The sequence below is a fragment of the Pelodiscus sinensis genome, chromosome 4 (assembly GCF_049634645.1).
Source record: "Pelodiscus sinensis isolate JC-2024 chromosome 4, ASM4963464v1, whole genome shotgun sequence".
Classification (NCBI taxonomy): Eukaryota; Metazoa; Chordata; order Testudines; family Trionychidae; genus Pelodiscus; species Pelodiscus sinensis.
Genome location: NC_134714.1, coordinates 82,216,936 through 82,228,595, shown reverse-complemented (window position 1 = coordinate 82,228,595; position 11,660 = coordinate 82,216,936). Strand labels below are relative to the sequence as shown.

Sequence of the window (11,660 nt, the reverse complement as noted above, 5' to 3'; positions counted from 1 at the left end):
CAGAGGTAATGGGGGGAAACAGAGCTGGCCGGGAGAGATGGAGGGGCCGATGGAAAGCAGGGCTGGTTGGTGGGGAAGGGTGGAATGGGGCTGGCCATGGGATATCAGGAGGGGGCAGCCAGCGGGGGGTGGAGCTGGCCAGGGGAGCTCAGGAGGAGAAGGAGGGGAGAACTGGCCTCTGGAAGCAGGGCTGGCAGGGGTGCAGTGGGGGTGAGGGACTAGCCGGGGAAGACCAGGAGGAGAAGCTGGGGAGAATCAACCAACTGGCCGGCTAGGAGGGGGAGGGGGAGCGAATCAGCTGGCGGGAGCAGGACTGACCCGGGCTGTGTCAGTCTGGCTGCGGCTCCACCATGCGCTTGACCAGCACGCAGGAGCATGGACCAGGCTGCCCCTCCTCCTCACATGCAACCAGGGCTCCCAGTGCCGATCGCGCCCCCCCTCCCAGTCACTCCCCCCACCCCATCTGTCCGGTATTTTCTGTTTTTTTTTTTTTTTTTAACCAGGCAGAGGGCCCAAAAACCAGACTGTCCAGTAGAAAACCGGACACCTGGCAACCTCTACTGTCTGCACTTTCCAGGCAGACTCTTCTGGTAGCACAACTAGGCCCAATGTGGAATTCTCAGAACTGCTCCCTCTTTATAGACATGTTCTAGCAAGACCACTAAGGTCACAATGTGGGGGAAAATGGACAGATTTATAAAATGCTTATTTGTTTTTCTCCTCCCACCCCACTTTTCCAGAAATCCTGGTACTCTTTAATAGGAGCTCTTACTGTTTGTGTCTGGAGTGGTTTCTTAATTATTACTGTAGTGTAAGGACCAGCTAAAGTACAGGGGTCCCACTGTGGTAGACACTGTATAATCAGATTCCTCAAAACACTATTTAGCTATCTGGTATATTGAACTTTTTCCTCGGAGGCCGGCTGACATTCATTGTGTACATATCATGAAAGCTAAAGTCACCATCGAATGATAATACTAATTGATGTCACATCTGCTTGCTTGTGAATAAATGACATCTCACCAGGCCGTTGAGCCAACCTGCGAACCTCAGATCCCCAGACACATAAGGAAGTGCTGCCTAGTGGAATATGGTTTTACTTCCAATCAGTTATCATTCCTAGTGCATCCAATTTAATAATGTAAGCTTTTGGAACCTCGGGAGGGACTATATGCTCTGCCTGTCATATTATTCTATATGTGGTCTAAAAGCGTTTAATATCAGATGCATAGCTCCTCAGCTATCTCTTCCAGGGACATAAAAATGTATCTTTAAACATACATCACAGATCCTGTTAGCACAGTCTCGTTGACACATTTCAGAAACATCATGTTGAATAAGCTTTTTTTTCTGGTGATCTGAAATCAGGCCAGTTCTGCATGTGCCATATGTTTGATCAAAGATTCTACAAACACAAATGAAATATGTTTTTTTTTCCCTCTGACTGGGTTAATGCTGCCTCTCTCTTGTGCTAAAATCTCCTTAGCCAGTTCTTTGTTGTAGCAGTTCTGAAGCTACCCCAGCAGAACATATGGTGTGTAGGGGGAGTAACCTCTTAGACCCAGACAGTGTTGGTAATTAAAAGATTCATTAGTGGGCAAGTGCACACTGTAGACCCTAGGAGGGCTAGGCACGTGTCTAGATCACTCCGCTGCATTTCATGCTATTAATCATTCTCTCTCCCCTCAATCTTATCTCTGGGTTTTAATTACATTCTCCTCTTTGCCTTTCTTACTACCATTTAGACTTCTTTTAATGGGTCCTCCTTATGCACCAGGGCTACCTGTCAATGGCCTCCTGGTCTTCACACCATGTTATACCTCTGGGCAATCTCTCCCATTTAGCTACCTTCTCTAGAATGATGAATCAAGCCAACTCCCTCTCCAGCTTTCATCAACAGCCTCTTTCCATACAGTCCATGATTTCACTCTGAAGTCTTCTTATCAGCCATCCTGAAAATCCGTATCTTCTCTCTCACGAGCTCTCCGTTTTTCCTTTTTCTCAATCACTGTTTTCAACATCTTCATCCTCTCCTTGACTCAAGCCCACAGTCTCGAAGTTGTTTTATTTCTTCCCGGATTTAGTGCAACTGAGGACAATCCCAGAGGAACAGTGAGCAAATAACTCAGAATGGTATATGGTCTCCTTTGTACTGGAGGGTAATAATAAATCACAGTCAAACCCAGTCTCATAAATTTGATACAAGTATTGTAAAGGTGCATTTACTAATTAATCTTGCTGTGATCAAATCTAAATACTACTACTCTTATAACACTGCTATGTAGCTGGGAAGGACAGGCCGACTAGTTTACAGAGTTTCATCATTGATCTTCTCATAACTACCCATAGCCTAATCACTTATTTGGTCACTTTCACAAGCTACTGCATATCACAGTTGTGTCAGGGCAGAAATAATGGGATAGTTTTCCAGAAGATAGTTTGCTATGCTGCTGAAAGTGGACCTAGAGACAGATGCAAAATGAAATGGCGGGTAGAGACATTTGTAATCTATCAGCCACTTTCTGGTCAATACATTTACATTTAAATTACGAACAGTTTGTCAAGTGTAGCTGGAGACAGACTATCTACACTAGAGAAAAAACAATATGAGACTAGCCACCAGCATAACTCGGACTTGGTTTTGAAACATGGTTGTGGCACATTTAAAGATTGAATCATCTTGAGACAAACCACGCTTGCCCTTTTAAGTGCTGAGTCTGGTTATATACTGGATTAAGTAGGGAAGATTGGATTGTTCATGGTGTTAATTGTAGGAAACTTGACTCTGGCTGTGTCTTCACAAGAAATGTTTCTGCAGTACATTGCAGCTGCTCTGCTGTAGCACTTCAGTATAGATACTCACTATAGCAGCAGCAGTACACCCAGTGCTGTAGTTGTGTTTTTCAACCTTTTTTTAATAAAGTACCTCCTTTTAAAAAAAAAAATCTATAAGTACCCCCAGACCTACAGTTTTCAGACACACCATTCTTTTTCTGCCATTGCAACACATTTGTTTAAACAACTTAATTGTAGCTGGGTGGGCAATGAAATTTTTCGGTGTAAAAAGTACAACAACAATAAAGCGATGTAAAATTTAACACAAAAATTCAGTTCTCTCCAAATTTCAGTTGTGCAGACGTACCCCCCAAGACTTCTCCGAGTATCTCACTCGGACCACTGGTTGAGAAACACTGCTGTAGTTAATCCACTCTTTAAGGAGTTGATAGCTAGGTTGATGGAAGAATTCTTCCTTTCATTTTGTGCTATTTACATGGAGTGTTGGATTATCTATGTTACATAGAGTGTGGATTTGTTTCACCCCACACTGTAGCAGTATTAACCTATTTTTTATTTAGGTCTGGCCTCTAGGTTATGGATTCAAGTTCACTACAGGAACAATATTTTCCAAAGTACCTAAGTCCCATTTTTAAAAGCGCTTTAGGTACTTAGGAAGCTAAAGACCCTGCATTTTCAATCAAAATACTTTCCCAGAATGTATGGATTTTTATCTAGGAAATGTATTATCTCAATAAGGTGAAAATGCTTCATTTTGTTTTAGCTTCTCTGTGTTAAAATTAACATTTTATATATATGTAATTTTGTACTTCATTCTGATATTTGACAATCAGAATGAATGTTGATGGTTCTGACCTTTTCTGACATTTGTTCCATGGCAAATTTCAAATTTTTGCTTCAATTTAGAATTAAAAAACCTCAAAGCGTCAGTTTCCATAGAATGGAAACTCCAAGTTTAACTAGTTTTGGCCTAAGTGAAATGAAAAACTCAAGAGGGGTAGCCGAGTTTGTTGTTTTAAAGTTTTTTTTGTGTTACAGACTAATAGTCTAGTAACACCTTAAACGCTAACAAAACATGTAGTTGATATCATGAGCTTTCGTGGACACAACCCACTTCTTCAGATGACAGGAGTATTAGAAGTCCTGATCCAAGAATAAAAAACTTTTGAAATGAAAGAGTTGAGAGAGTTTAAGTCCTGTTCCCAGGGAATAAGTGTGCAAATCACAAAAGCTATCAGCTCACTTGGAACAATGAAGTCACCTTGTTGGAAGACTCATAAAGGACCTCAAGGACAGAGCTTGCTACAGAAAGAGAGCTTTCTGCTGATCCCCAAGAAAACATATAACTGTCCCTGTTTGAACACTTTATCATTTCCCCATTTTGCTCCCCACCGCAGTCTCCTCTAATCTAATGTATTGCCTTGGAATTAAGCACTGGACTAGTTCCCCAGCTATCCAGTTCGCTGAATATGATAGCAGGAATCTTCCAGCAGGACAGGGCTGATATTACTGGTAGTGGTTAGAATGGAGAAATGTGACCAGCTGCTGCCCAAGCTCCCTTTGTTCTGTGGACTGCAGTCTCCAGGGTGGTTGGCTCAGCCCTTTTCACCTGCATGAATTCTACTGAAACAGATGTGGGATTTTTTTTCTGATGTTTTATTTAAAAGGGGATTTTATAACTGGGTTTAAAATGAGAAAGAGAATCACACCCCTGAAGAGAAGCTGCCTTGCCTCTCTATTTTAAATACAAGGTGCTCCTGAGAACATCTGAAAGTCATTTGCATTAGACCACATTTGGAGCTGACAAACTTTGTATAGAAAATGGCACAAATAAAGCTCTCTCTCATTGGTGGATTTTGTAAGTGGGACCAAAGGATGAGCAAAGAGGCAAGTTATGTTATTCTCAACAAATGACTGACATTCATGTGATTAGATACCATGTTCTTTGTTCACCCCTCCCTCCCTTTGATGCATTTATTTGTTCTTGCTCATTGTATTTATCTAGAATTCTAAATAATCCATGATGTGTGAAATTCCGCACAAATAGTTTGGACATTAATGAACGGGGGGAGGGGAATGGGAACAGTGGATTAGTAACTGGTCTGGAGCTCTTGGTTTGACTCTTGTTTGGATTGCAAATGCAATGAGTCTGGTGGTCTCAACTGGGCTATCATAATTAACAAAAAGTGATTAGTCAATACAACCTGCTTGACTTTCCAGTCTTGAGCAAAAACTGGAATAACAAGGATTGCTACTGATCAGAAATAAGGTGCATCAGGAGAGTTGTAGGAAGGAAGGGGGACCCAAGGCTGGAATAACAGGGGACTTTGCAGATCAGGAATGAGGTATATGGAGGGTGGCAGGAGGGGGAACAGGACAGGAATTAAGGGTTTTGCTGTTCAGGGTTGTGGTACATTAAAATAAGCAGTGTTCAAACAGGTAACAGATCTATGTCAGGAGTGCTACAAATTCAAGACTAAGATATACTAGCTTTAAAGTCATTTAGTAATGTATTTTTGAAATATCAAAAGGGCTTTGACACGCCCTTCAAAGAGAAAGGCTGTCAGACTTCTCAGAATATTGCATGATTTACCTATTTGCTCAAGCTTTTGTCTGATGCAAGTTTGATTCTTTTGGTAGTTTGAGTGTTTTGAGCTTGGCTTTGTGCCAGAATAGGTCTGCTGTTATTTGTTTTGAAAGTGCTCAGTGTGGAATTACAAAATAGGACAGGGGCATGTTCTAAAGCAAACTGAAGAATGAAGAAATATTAATAGAGGTGGAGAGAACATTGAAAAGATAGAGGGAAAAGGGGCTTGAAATATAGAACTGGACTGTGAGGAGACTTGCTGGTGCAGTAAGATCTTTTATCAGGAACCCCACTCTGTATTCACATTTGAGAAGTGTGTGATTTATTGCACTAGAGGCGATCTGGGGGTTTCTAGTGACTTCAGCTTCACTCTTACTTTTATATACTGTATCGTAGTTGCCCTATGGATTTACTGCCACTGCCCTAAATATTGCATAGCTTAAAGGTACGTTATTATTCCTGCCGCAACGGTAAGAGATAAAATTAGCATAGGCTAAACTCACGCACTCTAAAACTAGGCAGTCTAACAACGTGGCTGTAATATTTATGGCATTACGATGAGTGTGGTGCCACGCTCAATAAATGGGAAAAGTATGCGACGGGTGCTCCATTAATTACGGTAAACATTCATTTTGCAGACTTGATTTCTAGGCGCTCAGTTTCTTGCTGCTGTCTTTTAAGCTAATCACCACAGCGTAGGGGTGGCAACAGCCCAGCAGTTTTGCTTTTCGCTGCGACGTGTGCCTGGTTTAATATGGTAATGTAGAGGAGGTGCTAGGCTTGGCTCTTTTATTATGCTAAGTGTAGATTGCACAAAGGGCCCCCGGCGGAGAGCGGGCCGTCTAGTCAGTTTCTGTCTCTGCAACTGACCAGCAAGATGTGAATTTCTCTCCGGCTGGCTGTGGACACTATTTTTCACGCGGGGTGGCGTTCGACTGCGAGCCCCCTGCCCCTCAACTCCAGGGAGAACATGCGCTAAGGCTGTAAGTTTGCGCTGGGTTCCAAGTGCCATGACTTTTCTCTCTTTCCAAATTCTAGCCCCGCATTTCTGGGTCTGGCTGGGTGGAAACGTTTCTTGGCTGCTGGCTGGTGAGAGCCGGTCGGGCTGGCCCCTGTTGCAGAAACTAGTCGTAGGGGGGTTCTCGGAGTCAGCACCAGAAAGAAGGTACCACGATGCTGCAGACGAGCAGGTTGCGTCTTGGGGGAAACACTGATGTCTCTTCGCTGCGCCGCTTGTATTTGTGTACCTCCGGCTGCCTTGTTTGTGCCGGTGGACCAAGGGATTTGCCCGATCCCCCTCCCCGGTCCCGGTATGTGCAATGACTTTGGAGGTGGAAACTTGTACAGCCACGCAGGTCCCTTCTGGGGTGGGTTGGTGTTGAGAGCCACTTCCTGCTCACAGGTAACGAATAGCACTAGCTCTGGGAACCGTTGTGACAGGTTACGTGAGAAATCTCAAGGCATTTTCTTTCTTGGTTGGAACAGAATAAGCCGCACCAAAGGCTTGTTATTCCGTTCGGAGTCCTGGCGTGAAATTCACGCGAGCAAGCAATGATTTGGTGCGCTCTCTGCGTAGGGATGTGTGGAATAGTGTATTGTTTTGGGGCTTGTATTGTAATCGTAGAGTATCAAAAGCGCTCTCAGCTGTTTAACCTGTAAGCAGGGGTGGGTTATGGTTGCAGGGGTTTTAGCATGGTCTCACAACAAAATGCTTCATGTAGCAGGAAAAGGGATCTCCCTACGTGGGAGAGGAGACATGTAATCAGCCTGTGGGTGGGTGGAGGGTGTCCTTTATTGCTCTGCTTCTTACAATAGTGATGACCTGTGTGGTGGTCTCAAGGAAGTCTCCGCGTGAGAAACAGGACTGAATTATACAGTGTTACTTTGAGACACCCCAGCGGCACAATTTTAAAATCCAAAATGTACCCCTCCCTTCTGTCTTTAGGGCCAAGTCAGCAACTTCTCTTCCTCTCCTAGAGCCACTTCCAAATTTCCCAATGCAAACTCTGCTATGGCAGGTAACGGATGGTATCCTCTCTTTGTGGGAATAGTGGCATGGCAAGAGCTGAGTGGCTACAGCCTTTGTGGACATACTGCCACTTGCACATTCCTGTCTAACACTTCTGCTCCAAAGAGCTAACACAGGATAGCTCTGGAGTAGACAAAGGAAGGTTTGACTAGCAGTGAGGGGTGTGAGGGTTATTTTTTTTTGGGGGGGGGGGGGGAGAGAGCTTAGAAAGTGGAGCTCCTCTTGTATAAACCACACTTTCGCCATATTTGTTCCTTGTGCATCTCAGTCACTGGCAACGTTTACAAAAAGAGAGATTAGTCTGCTCGTTTGGTTTTCAGAGTTCATCCAGCCGTGGGAGAAGAAATTGGATTTGGACAAATCCGTAGTAGTAGCAGTGATGATCTGACATCTACAGGAGCACAATGAAGGAAGGCATGGTGCTTTACATAGGAAGCAAGGCATGGTGCCTATCCCAATCTGAGCCTGTCAGAGGAAGGAAGGAACAAACAACCTTACACTGTATGAGCATTGCTTGGAGATCAGTCTATATCCTGACAATTCCTGAGTTGTCAGCTCTTTGGCACACAGAAGTTCTTCAGCTGGTATAATGTGCAACACCATGGCAGTGGTGGAAAGTCACCACAGAGGGAATGCAGGCAAGGGTAGAGCTGTGGCTGTGCAGATTAGAAGTTTGTAATAAATGCCATTGGCCACCCAGAACGAATGGAGGGATTTGTATGCGTCTGGGATTGGGTGTGCCAGAAGTTTCATTTTGGTATCTTGGATGTTACAGTAGGGGAGCTAAGTGGGTGTTTGAGAGCCCGTGGAAAAAGAACAGAGCACCAAGCAGGAGATGGGCAGGGCCGATAGAGATGGATTTCCAAGCTGTTGTGAAGACAGCAGAATATAGCAATACATTGGGTTTGAGGGATGAGGAAGAGAGGAGAGTTGAGACTAAGTGCCTGGAAGCAGGAAGAATTACGGGATTATCTGGAACAATGGAGGGAGGAGGAGGGATGAAGTGAGAGGCAGAGAGCTATAATCCTAGCTGCATTCTATGTGCTCCTGTGGCAATAGGGGTCCATAGTGTAAGAGCTCTTTGACATTAGCTCCGTTTTAGAAGGGCAAATTGAGAGGGTTCAAGTAGAAACTCCATCTAATCCACCATTAACAATCAAGTTCCGCTAGTTTGAGCTAGTTTGACCGGTGTGCACACGCGCAGGGAGGGAAGGAGCTGGTTTAGTTTAGAAAGCCTTAGCAAGGCCTTGGTTTCATTCTCCAGGTTTCTAGGCCTGTCCACACATTTTCTTCTGCAAAAATGTCTGCTCATAACTATGGGAGAGCCCTAGACCCCTCCTACCCTATAGGATCCTAGAGCTTTGGCCTCCAACCTGAATATCTACACAACAAATTTAGCTGTGTCTACAATTAAAAGTTTAAAGTGCGGCTGCAGCAGCACTGCCACAGCAGCTCTATAAACTGAAAGCATGGCCACAGCATGAGTGCTGGGAGAGAATGATGGAAACCACCTCCAGTGCAGCTCCCAGCGCTGTAGCTTGGTTCACACCGGTGCTTTCCACCGCTGTAACTTGCTGTGCTCAGGGGATGGGTTTTTGTGGTTTTTTTTCACACCTGAGCCAGAAAGTTACAGTGCTGGAAAGCACCAGTGTAGTCTTACCCTTCAACAGCCCAGTAAGCTAGATATGACTCCCACTGGTCATTGCTTATAAAATATCACTGGGTCATTTGTAACTGCACAGGGCAAGCCTCAAGGATAGGGCAGTAAAACTGCTTCATCTACACTAAAGCTACCGCCCATGAAAAGTTAGGACATGTCTATACTGCAAATAAACCTGCAGACTCTGCCAGCATACTTGGGCTGTTGAATAGTTGTGTTGGTGTTTAGGTTGGAGACTCAGGCTCTAGGATCTTGTCAGGTAGAAGTGAGCTCTAGAACCCTCCTAGGTATCTGGTAGCGTAGGCAGGGAAAGGCTTTGCCTTCCCAAACTGCCAGGGATGGCCCTGCTCACACTCTGCCCTCAGAAAACCTGCTGTAGGCATTCTGGGGGTGGAGTGTTGCTGCTACCAGTGCCCACCGTCCCTATTGCTCTGGGAGCCGGGGTGGCTGGAACTGCATGCTTGCTCCCCCCACCCCGTGGTGGTGGTGGAGAACGTGCTTGGAGCACTCCCCCTTCCCTTCCTTCCCCATGGTGAGGGTGGGGCCTGAGAGGGGCTGGGGCTGTAGGTGGGACTGGGGGCCTCTCCCAGCCCTAGCTGCACCAACCGCTCATGCTGCAGCCCGAGCGCAAATATCTACATCACAAAAAAAAAAAAAAAGAGCGCCCCACATCAGCTGACTCAGGCCAGTGGTGGGTGTCTTATTCCTGAATTTGTGCGCCAGTAGAGCATGCACTGGGAGAAACCATTCTTGGTTCTAAAGACAAACAGGCACTGGTTCAAGTTGCAAGGGTAAGTAGCTCAGCTACAGGGAGAGACTGCAGTATAAGGCTACGGCTACACTGTAGCCTTCCAGAAAAGCTTATGCAAATGAAGCGCAGAGTGGAATATCACCGTGCTTCATTTGCATAATGAATTAGCAGCTGCTTTTGCACAAGAGAACCATCTATACAGCTCCTTTCTGCATAAGAGCCTCTTGCGCAAAAGCAGCTGCTAATTCATTATGCAAATGAAGCACAGCAATATTCCACTCTGCTTCATTTGCATAAGCTTTTCCGGAAGAAGGCTACAGTGTAGCCATAGCCTAATATACTTCAAGCTCCTCTTTGAGGAAAAGCACTACACTTTAGAAAAGGGGATTTCCCCAGTAAGAGGAAGCTTGTCAGGAAAGCCCCGCAGTCAAAAGAAATTAAAATCCTTAAACTAGCTATGGTCTGGCGTGAGGGAAGTAGACCATAACAGGCTCAGAAAGCAAATGCTAACCATGGATTCCTCCCCTCTGCTGAGCCTGGGGCTCAGTAAGAGGATAATCAAAGAGCATATAACGCAGTCACTTCCAAACCATGCCCCTGGTTTTTATTCTTTCAGGGCTAGTGGGGGGGGGGGGGGGGGGGGGGAAGGAGGGAGGACAGGACTCCTCTTTCCTTACAGCAGCTATTATGCTTCTTCTCTAAGGATACGTCTAGACTACATGCCTCTGGCGACAGAGGCATGTAGATTAGGCTACCAGACATAGTAAAATGAAGCGACGATTTAAATAATCGCCACTTCATTTAAATTTACATGGCTGCCGCGCTGAGCCGACAAACAGCTGATCAGCTGTTTGTCGGCTCAGCGCGATAGTGTGGACGCTCCCCTGCCGACATCAAAGGTATTTGTCGACCACCCAGGTAAACCTCATCCCAGGAGGCATACCTGGGTGGTCGACAAATACCTTTGATGTCGGCAGGGAAGCGTCCAGACTATCGCGCTGAGCCGACAAACAGCTGATCAGCTGTTTGTCGGCTCAGCGCGATAGTGTGGACGCTCCCCTGCCGACATCAAAGGTATTTGTCGACCACCCAGGTAAACCTCATCCCAGGAGGCATACCTGGGTGGTCGACAAATACCTTTGATGTCGGCAGGGAAGCGTCCAGACTATCGCGCTGAGCCGACAAACAGCTGATCAGCTGTTTGTCGGCTCAGCGCGGCAGCCATGTAAATTTAAATGAAGCGGCAATTATTTAAATCGTCGCTTCATTTTACTATGTCTGGTAGCCTAATCTACATGCCTCTGTCGCCAGAGGCATGTAGTCTAGACGTACCCTAGGAGGGCTGGCAGCCCATGACATAACAGGTTGGTTATAGGGGACAGGAGTCGCCTTGGCACAGGGATCTTTTCATGGGCCTGGTTCTGAGTATGTTAAGGAGGCACATGGCTTTGGCTACATGAGAGATGAAACACCACTAAACACACCTCTAGCAGCGCAGGCAAAGACACCCAGGCTACGTCTACACTGGCATGATTTTCTGAAAATGCTTAACAGAAAACTTTTCCGTTAAAGCATTTTCGGAAAAGCACATCTAGATTTGCGGAAAAGCATCCTGCCAAAGCCATTTTCACGATCAGGGCTTTTTTGCGGAACACACTACTGTGCTGTCTACACTGGCCCTTTTGTGCAAAAGTCTTTTAGAAAAAGACTTTTGCCCGAATGGGAGCAGCATAGTATTTCCAGAAAAGCACTGATGATCTTACATGAGATAGTCAGTGCTTTTCCGGAAATTCAAGTGGCCAGTGTAGACAGCTGGCAAGTTTTTCCACAAAAGCAG

General features: G+C 45.4%; 1 protein-coding gene across 1 annotated transcript in view; it reads left to right on the top strand.

Annotated features, from left to right (window-relative positions):
- The first annotated feature begins 6,094 nt into the window (after window positions 1-6,094).
- The window catches only part of TP53I11 (tumor protein p53 inducible protein 11), a 60,720-nt gene continuing 55,154 nt past the window's right edge, over window positions 6,095-11,660 (top strand). The window contains exon 1 of the mRNA XM_025185334.2: window positions 6,095-6,366. The gene's annotated coding sequence lies outside the window, so the exon portion shown is untranslated. The remainder of the gene's footprint in view (window positions 6,367-11,660) is intronic.